Raw genomic sequence first — 8,639 nt, 5'->3', positions numbered from 1 at the left:
CTTGTGTCAGCCTTTGATCCTCCTTTGTGAATTGGGGTCACATTTGCACATTTCCAGTCTATGGGTACCTCCCCTGAGTCCAAGGAAGCTCTCATAATTATGGCTAAGGGTTTGCTTACTTCCTTTGCTGCCTCCTTTAATATAACTGGATAGATCCCATCCACCCCGGGTGCCTTTCTTGTGTTTATCTTCAACAGTTTCTCCTCCACTTTACTCCCAGTTATTTCAAGATTCTGTAACTTACTGCTAGAGTTGAATACACCTCTGGCATTCCCCTCGCTGAATAACTCCTCATGTGTGAATGTCGATGCAAAATATTCAGTTAGTTTGTTAGCTATCTGAGCAGGATCATCAACACTTGACCCATCAATATCAAGTGGACCAATCTGATTCATCCCTTTCCTTCTAGAGTTTACATAAGTAAAGAACTCTTTGCTGTTTTTCTTTGCATCCCTTGCCAAGGATTTCTCGTAATCTGCCTTCGCCTGCCTAACCTCCTTTGTAACTTGGTTGCATATCAACTTGTATCTATCATAGGCTTCTGTGTCATGTGTTAATTTGTAAGTATCCCATGCATTTTTCTTCTCTGCCATATGCCTCATTAGTTCATCTGACATCCATTTTGGCCAAAACCTTGAACAATATTTCTTAGTTGGTATGTAAAGCCTAGTAGCTTCCAAGATAAGTTCTTTGAATGCTTCCCATTTTGAATTTGCTGTTGGTAACATCATCAGTTGGTCCCACTGTATAGAATTTAAATACTGTCTCAGTCCATCGTAGTCGCCTTTACGGAAGCAATAACCCTTCCCTTTACCCCTAATGGTAGTTACCTCTTTGAGTAAATCCCACTTCAGCACACTGTGATCACTGCCACCTAGTGGTTCATTTATCTGCAGATTCTTAATGCATGAAGAATCACTGCTGATAATCAAATCAAGAGTATTACTCCCTCTAGTTGCCTCCCGAACATGCTGATGTAGAAAACAATCATCCAATAAATCCACAAAAGCCCTGCTAGTGTGTGAGTATCCAGCCCCCAAATTCCAGTCAATATCTGGGAAATTAAAATCTCCCATTATAAGACACTCTGATTTACTGACCCACTCTATTTCCCTGTACAGTTCCTTATTATACTCATCAGAGTCATTAGGCCTATAGCACACTCCTACTCTCAATTTTGATCTCCCAATGTTTATGTCACACCAAACTGACTCCACACTGCACTGTCCAGCGATGTCGACTGGCTTCACTTCCTTGGTTTTTATGTGTTTCTTAACTAATAGCATAACACCTCCCCCCTTCCTATCCTGTCTATCCTTTCTGTAGACGTTGTACTCCCCAAATTGCAGTTCCGCATCCCTTATATCTGTGTGACACCACGTCTCTGATATCCCAACAATATCTGCCTTCGATGTTTTGAGCAATACCTCAAATTCATCAAATTTATTTACTAAACTCCTAGCATTGGTGTACACGCAAGTATACCTGCACCTGTTTCTATTCTTAGCTACCCTAACACAACCCATGTGTTTACTTGTACCACAATGGCTCCCAGCAGTCTCTGAAATACCATGCATCTTGTTTTTCAGGCTTCTGCTCATTCTAATAGAAGCAGTGCAAGAATCTCTTTCACCTCTGCCAGTGGCTACTGTCAATCTATTGGTCTTTGTCTCCCCCCAAGCTAGCAGTTTTCCGACCCAACTAACACTGCCTCGATAGCATCAGCAAATATTCTTGCACCCTTTCTATTTAAGTGTATCCCATCCCTGTAGAAGCAATCTCTCCTGTTAACAAGTACAGTCCAGGCTGAAAAAAATTCTACCCCTTGAGCCTTGCACAATCTTTCCAGGGCCGAATTGATCGACAAGGCTCTCATCATATACTCCCTCCTATCGTGTCTGGGCAGAATTGCAGACACTTTCAAATTCAACCCTAATTCTCGGCTTTTGTTCAACAGTGACCTGTACTTGTTAAGTAATTCTGCCGGTCTCCTACTCTTAATATTATTAGTGCCAACGTGTACAACTATATCACCTCTTGTGCCCTTAAAAGATGATATTCGCTCTACAACGTCATCAACCTTTGCCCCTGGCAGACATACCCTGGTCCTGTTCCACCTATCTTTTTTACAAAGCATGTTCCCCGTTTCCCTGACAATAGAGTCACCAACAACTACTAGTTCCTTCGAGACCAGCGCATTCTGCCTTGGGGGTTGTCTCTGTGTCACGCGATGCCCAAGTGCAAGCTCTGGCGTTGATGTGGGCAGCTGAGAGCTTGATGGGCCCCTCAATTTAGTTTCTTCGAGGGCATCCACCCTGTCCTTCAAGCTCTCATATAGGCCCAAAAGAACGCCGAGTTGTTGATTTTCTTGATTATTTCTAAAAAGTTCCTTTTGCTTTGTCTCTCATTCTAGATTTACACTAGGTATATTTCATTTTCAAAGTTCTCAAAGCCCTTCAAGACTGGAGAAGTGATCATTGCATACATTAGAATTCATGTCAACATTAAAATCTTCCCCTCCACCACTGCCTGGCGCAATTAGCAAACCTCTTCTCATCTCCAGGTTTTATCACTTGAAAGTGTGCCCTAAGACTTATTCGACATTTTCATGGCATTTCAAAAGAAGATGCTTGTCTAGTTTTTTTGTTGTTGTTGTGTTAATAGGGTGTTAGGAGCATCAGCGACTAAGGCCATATTGCACCGTATATATACTGTCTATAAATTGTGTGTGTTCTGTGGTCAATTTTCTGTTTGCTGGACGAAAAAACCATGCTACCCTCGCCTGAGAACGATTAACTCAGTTGTGAAAAAGGCCCATAAAAATTCCTGCCGTCATTGACGGGATCCGAACTCAGGTCTTTTCCACTGGTGTGGGGAGGACGGCGATTCTACCAGCTGTCCTACCCACCGGGACTCGTCACCTTTTCTTACATTGTCTGCTATGCAGCTGATTACATTAATGTTTTTACAGAAACTCACCATATGGAGGACCTATATCGTCTCCCAAACCACCCGACCACTCTCTACAACTTTTATTTCGATCTAAATAAGAATTCCTAAAATTTTCCGTGATGTTCTTTTTTTCCCCAAGCATAGGCCCACGCCTTCCTTCAACCTACCATGCTCAGAACATCCATCCAACAATTTTTCTCAAACACAGATTTGGGTATCATCTTTGGTACCAAGTTGGCTTTCCATGACCACCTGTCAATCTGTACACGAAGGTTGGCAAATGAAATGGCAGGCACTTACTGCGAGTACTCAGTAACCAAAGTAATATTAGATACTTACCACAAATCCTTCAATGCTTCTACAACGCAAATGTCACCAATCCACCTAGCGCACTCTGGGCCCCATTTAACAGGGCTTCTCAAATGTGCTACTTTTCATTCGCGAAGCTTAACTGTCGAAACATCCCTGACCTATGCATATTGAAAAGTGGATTGATCGTGTCCATTTTATGATCGTTACCGCATGTATTGTTGAACTGTGTCCGTGATTTCTTCTTCTTATATCATATCAATTTCTACCCTTTCTGAGTCATAATAATATGGCTGAAAAATGATAGTTCTATCCATACACTAAATGCAACGCTCATTTCTCATCCGTCCATTCATTTTGTTTCCACAACATCACTTCTGACGTTAGTTGTCCTGTCCGAAGTTTTTCGCCCCCAATGTTGACACGTGCGAGTTTCAGAATCTTTCATTTTGGTAAAATTATTTCTAGCTTATGAGCTGTATACTATCATGAAATATCGAAATTAATATTTATTATGCATATAATGCTACTTTCAATACCTCATGGAAAAACTATTTTGCTGTTTAATTAAAATTATTCTTTTGCGTAGCCAAAGTTACAAAGCCTATTAAAAGGACTGTCTCTTCCATCTACAGCTTACTCGTTAATGAAATGCAGCCGACACACTTTTTAGCAGTTCTTCGGGAAACAAAACCATCTAAAAGATTATCTACTATGTTCTTTTAACAAAAGGAACCAATCAATATAACTTTAAACCTTCAAGAGCATAATCAATTTAAAGGTATGAGGCTACCCGAGAGTTGTAATGATTGTTATAAACGATCTACTGGAAAGGTTTTCACGAGGGGCCTACTGATGAACCAAGATTGAAAATTGTTAAGCCTCATATTAAAAAGATGTGGAAGAGAAAAGAAGCTAACTCGGGTAACTGATGGTGAAACATTTTTCGACAAATAGAAAGTACTACTCAACTGTTTGTCGGTAATAAAAAAAGGACGCTTTTTAGAGACAAATATTACGCCTGTACCGAGAAGTTTGTATTTAGGTTAGCTGAAACAGCCTCGAGAGATACTCTGAAATTGTGGAAATGTCTGAGAACCATGGCGCCGAATTAATATCCAGGTTAAGCGTGCTATTTGCTCTAACTAAAATAGTCTATTGATTAACTGACCTCCGGGCGGGAAAGAGATTATAGCTTTAAGGTGAAACCGTATGGTAACTGCCGCCTGCGATGTACTGAAAAGCTAAACTAATGTAAATCATTAAGCGCCAACGCGACACCATATTAGGGCAATATTTTCAAATTCTGCATTGGATTTCATTCTTAATTACGAATGGTGTGAATTTTAATCCAGTTCATTTCTTTATCTTGAAGTACTTAACAAAATTAGAAGACTGCGCGAATGTAATTCTCAACAATGGATCTGAGAAAACGTCAATGGCGTGGGAAATTCATTTGATGAATTATTGCTGTTATTATTTATTGTGTTTCAGGCAAATCTCAGTAAAACTTATCCCCGGAACAGAAGTAACTTTTAGGAGAATTCTCGACATCCATTTCTTTAGCATATTGCCAAGTATCTACTTGAGAATGTTTGACCCCGCCTACAGCCAGATGTAATTTCCAAAATTCCTGAAATGCTGAATACCTTTATAGGACAAAATATTTGCATATTTCGTAGTCATACAAAAATTTCTGGAACCAGAGGTGTCTCATAACTTTTGGGTGGATAGCGTAGTTTTCTATCCGGGTTTAATGATTGTTTGCTAGAATAATGACGAAGTTGTCAATAGCAGTTTTAAAGTTTAAAGGAGACAAGCATAATTTGACATAGTTTTATTATTATTGCGGTTCGAACTCAAATAATTGTGATGTAGGCCTAGTTGATGAAGCTTTCGTTGGCATAGTTTTGCTTTTCAAAGAGGAGGACAGGAAGATGTGGACAGTTTATGAAGCGCCTGGATAAGGTGTCGGTATTATATACCAGGAATTTGGAATTTTGATTGAGAAAGGACGTAAGATTGCCTGAAAAGAGCATGAATGATAACGAGTCTCCCTAGTAGATACAGATGGTGGCACAGCGATTAATCTTTGGTCTTGGCAGATGGAGTAACGTGAAATACACTCTTATGGTACTTTTATGTCTCAATTCGAACAAAGTAAGCCAGCACTTTATCCTGCGTAAGCTATTTATTATATAAGGGTTCTACATCAAACGTTTCGTTTCATTTTATTTTATTTCAAAGTATACACAACAGTTTCCCACTTACCCTGCACAGCAAAGGAGAAAAAGAAATAGTCACACAGTTAATAATAATACACTAATAAAACAAGGATAACAAACAATAAATGCAATATCAATCAATATAATAGACAATGATGAAACGAAATTCAAAAGTGCAATCGACCTCACAAGTGAAAAATACGCATAATACAATTTAGAGCAAGCAGTTTAGCACCATGCTACCTATAAGAGATTATGCCGAACAGGAAAAATTACCAGAAAGTTTCTCTAAAAAAGTATTTACACTCTTCATGTGAAAATATTTTATTAGAAAAGGGTCCTCGGGCATCAAGATTAGACATGATAACGAAGTATTGCTTTTACAGACTTCAAACGGTTTATTAAAATGAACGATGATATTAAAAATTAAACTACAAATTAAATTTTTTTAAAAAAATTATAAATATATACAAGAATTTAAAATCGCTGACTACGTTCAATAAAATAAAACAGGATTATAGACATTAAAATATAAAATAAAGCAATCAAATAAAGGCGCTAACACATACATACATACACTATACAGAATAAGATAAGGCACTCTTCTTCAGCTTTATAAGATCAACAGTAGTGAGCCAAACATATATTGCAAAAGGAAAATTCCACACATGCGCGAACGATCGATGCTGCGCATCGAGTGCAGCGGAGGAAAAGGAAAAAGAGGAGGAAGATGATTATTGCGCCTCAGCTGTCGCTGAGCATTATTCGTGTGAGCAGCACTTTAATTATGATCACCGGTCCAACGTTGAAATTCTGGATTATGCTCTTGATACAAGTCATCTCCCATGGTTAGAGGCCTTCTATATAGCAACAGCGGATCCCACCTTTAATCGTAATACTGAAACTCGCATTTGCCCAATTACGAAGGCCACTGTTTTACACCACGGTGGGAGGTGCTAGAGCTGCTTTTGTTCCAGTAATACATACTCGTAATTCCATAATACATAGCTGTAATACATACTCGTAATTCCATTGTTCACGACGTGGAAGCATGTGACGATGAAACTTTTCTTCAGAGCATCATAACATATGGAAAGTATCCCAAAAAGATTCAGTGCCTTAGTATCTCAAAATTTACCGGAAAACACAAAACCTTTTTTTTTTTTTTTTTTTTTTTTAGTTACGGGTGAATTGAGTAGTAGTTCATAACTACAAGTTAAATTGGTGTGAAAACTGTGCGTGTTCTTCAGTCGCTGGGGGATAAAAAAGAGAGAGAGAGAGGAAAAGAACTTTGCTAATCTAATTCGATACTGACTAACTAGCCCAATCAGTTGGTCTCGGATTTTTATGAACTTACATGAAAAGAAGCCCATAAAAATTTCTCGCGTCACTGATGAGATTCGAACTCAAGCCTTTTCCACATGATACGGGAGGACTAAGAGGACAGTAATTGGAAGGGAGAATAAAGACAGCTGTAATCCGCCCGCTTTAAAATAAAGTGCGTAGTGTGTGGAAGTGTTATATCGTCTATATTAAACAGTTACAATGAGTTGTCACTTTTTTCTGGCTGCGATTGATTGTACCAAAAATAAATTTATTTTTGGTACAATCAATCAGTCAACCGCTGACTCAAAATAAACACTCTGCTGGGCACTAAAGAAGCAGAAAGGTTCTTTATTATCATCATTATCAGTGTCCTGCTAAGTGTCGGTCAGTCCAAGCAGCATACAACTCAACAACCACTTCTCCATATCTCCCTATCCTCAGCCTTCCTCTTAATTTTCCCATATCCGCCATCAGCCTTCCTCTTCATTTTTCCATATCAGCCATCACCCTGTCAATTCATTTGCCATAGTTTTTCCTCGTTCTCCCGCTGGGCTTCTTCCAATTTTCTCTCCAACAACACACACGTCAATCAAGGCTCCTCACAATAGCCCTTGAGTACTGCGTACAGGTCTGGAGGCCTCATTTTAGGAAGGATGTAGATTTACTTGAGCGTGTACAGAGAAGGACAACAAGATTGGTGAGGGAAATGAAGGGATCCTCTTACCAAGAGAGGCTTACCTTCTGCAAATTGCAGTGGCTGGAGACTAGGCACCTGCGCGGTGATCTGATTGAGGTGTATAAGGCCTTGAATGGGTTGAGCACGCTGAATTCTGATGGGATCCTTCCACATTGTTCAGATTACGAACCTAAAGGGGGCATAAATTCAAATTAAGAAAGGACAGATGTAGAATAGATGTGCGGAAATTTGCCTTTAGCTAGAGGGTGGTTAATTGCTGGAACAAACTTCCATCTGTCGTTGTGGAAGTTGATAGGTTGAATAAATTTAAGGAGGAACTGGACAGGCATTTGGAGGAAATGGTGTGATTTTTTTTTTTTGGCTGATGCTGCATAAGCTCATACACTTGCTTTCTTGCATCACATGCCACTACTACTACTACAATGATGTGAGGAATTATTATGGGCCTTTTTCACAGCGTGACTGAGTAAGTCGATCTCAGGAGAGGGTAGCATGGTTTTTCCTTCCGGAAACTCGAGTTTTTCGTCCAGAAAACAGAAAATCGACCACAGAACACACACCACGCAATTTACAGACAATATATATACGGAGCAATATGGCCTTAGTCGCTGATGCTCCTAAAACTACTACTACTTACTACATAATGCGGGAGACAGGCAACACCCCTGTCTCATACTTCTTCCTATCTCCTCACTTTTTCTATCGCTCTTAACTGTTACTTTTTATGCAAATATAATTTGCCAAGCAGTCTTCTGTCCATTTACGCCACTCCTATCCCTTCCAATATATTCAACAATTTAACCCAGTCTACTCGATCAAAAGCCTTCTCAAAATCTATAAAACATATATACTGTATCTTTATCATAACTCGCATGCAAACACAGTACTGTATTGTTGGTCTCTCAAACTTAAATATGTTCTGTCCTGATGGTTCAGTACTTGTTCCACCTTTGTCTCGTCAGTTACTGTGGAGCCTGTAATTACAGTTTATGCAATAAGGTTCTTACTGAATACATAGAAAACGTGCTCAGTGTGGCAGTTATTTAAAAAAACAATCCATTGAAATTCAAATTAAATTAAAACTTTGCAAGAAGCAACTACTGAAAAAACAATCTTACTCCGTGAATTGC

The sequence above is a fragment of the Mastigoproctus giganteus genome, chromosome 6 (genome assembly GCF_048544385.1).
Source record: "Mastigoproctus giganteus isolate SK-2022 chromosome 6, ASM4854438v1, whole genome shotgun sequence".
Taxonomy (NCBI): Eukaryota; Metazoa; Arthropoda; class Arachnida; order Uropygi; family Thelyphonidae; genus Mastigoproctus; species Mastigoproctus giganteus.
Note: the sequence above shows the minus strand (reverse complement) of the source record.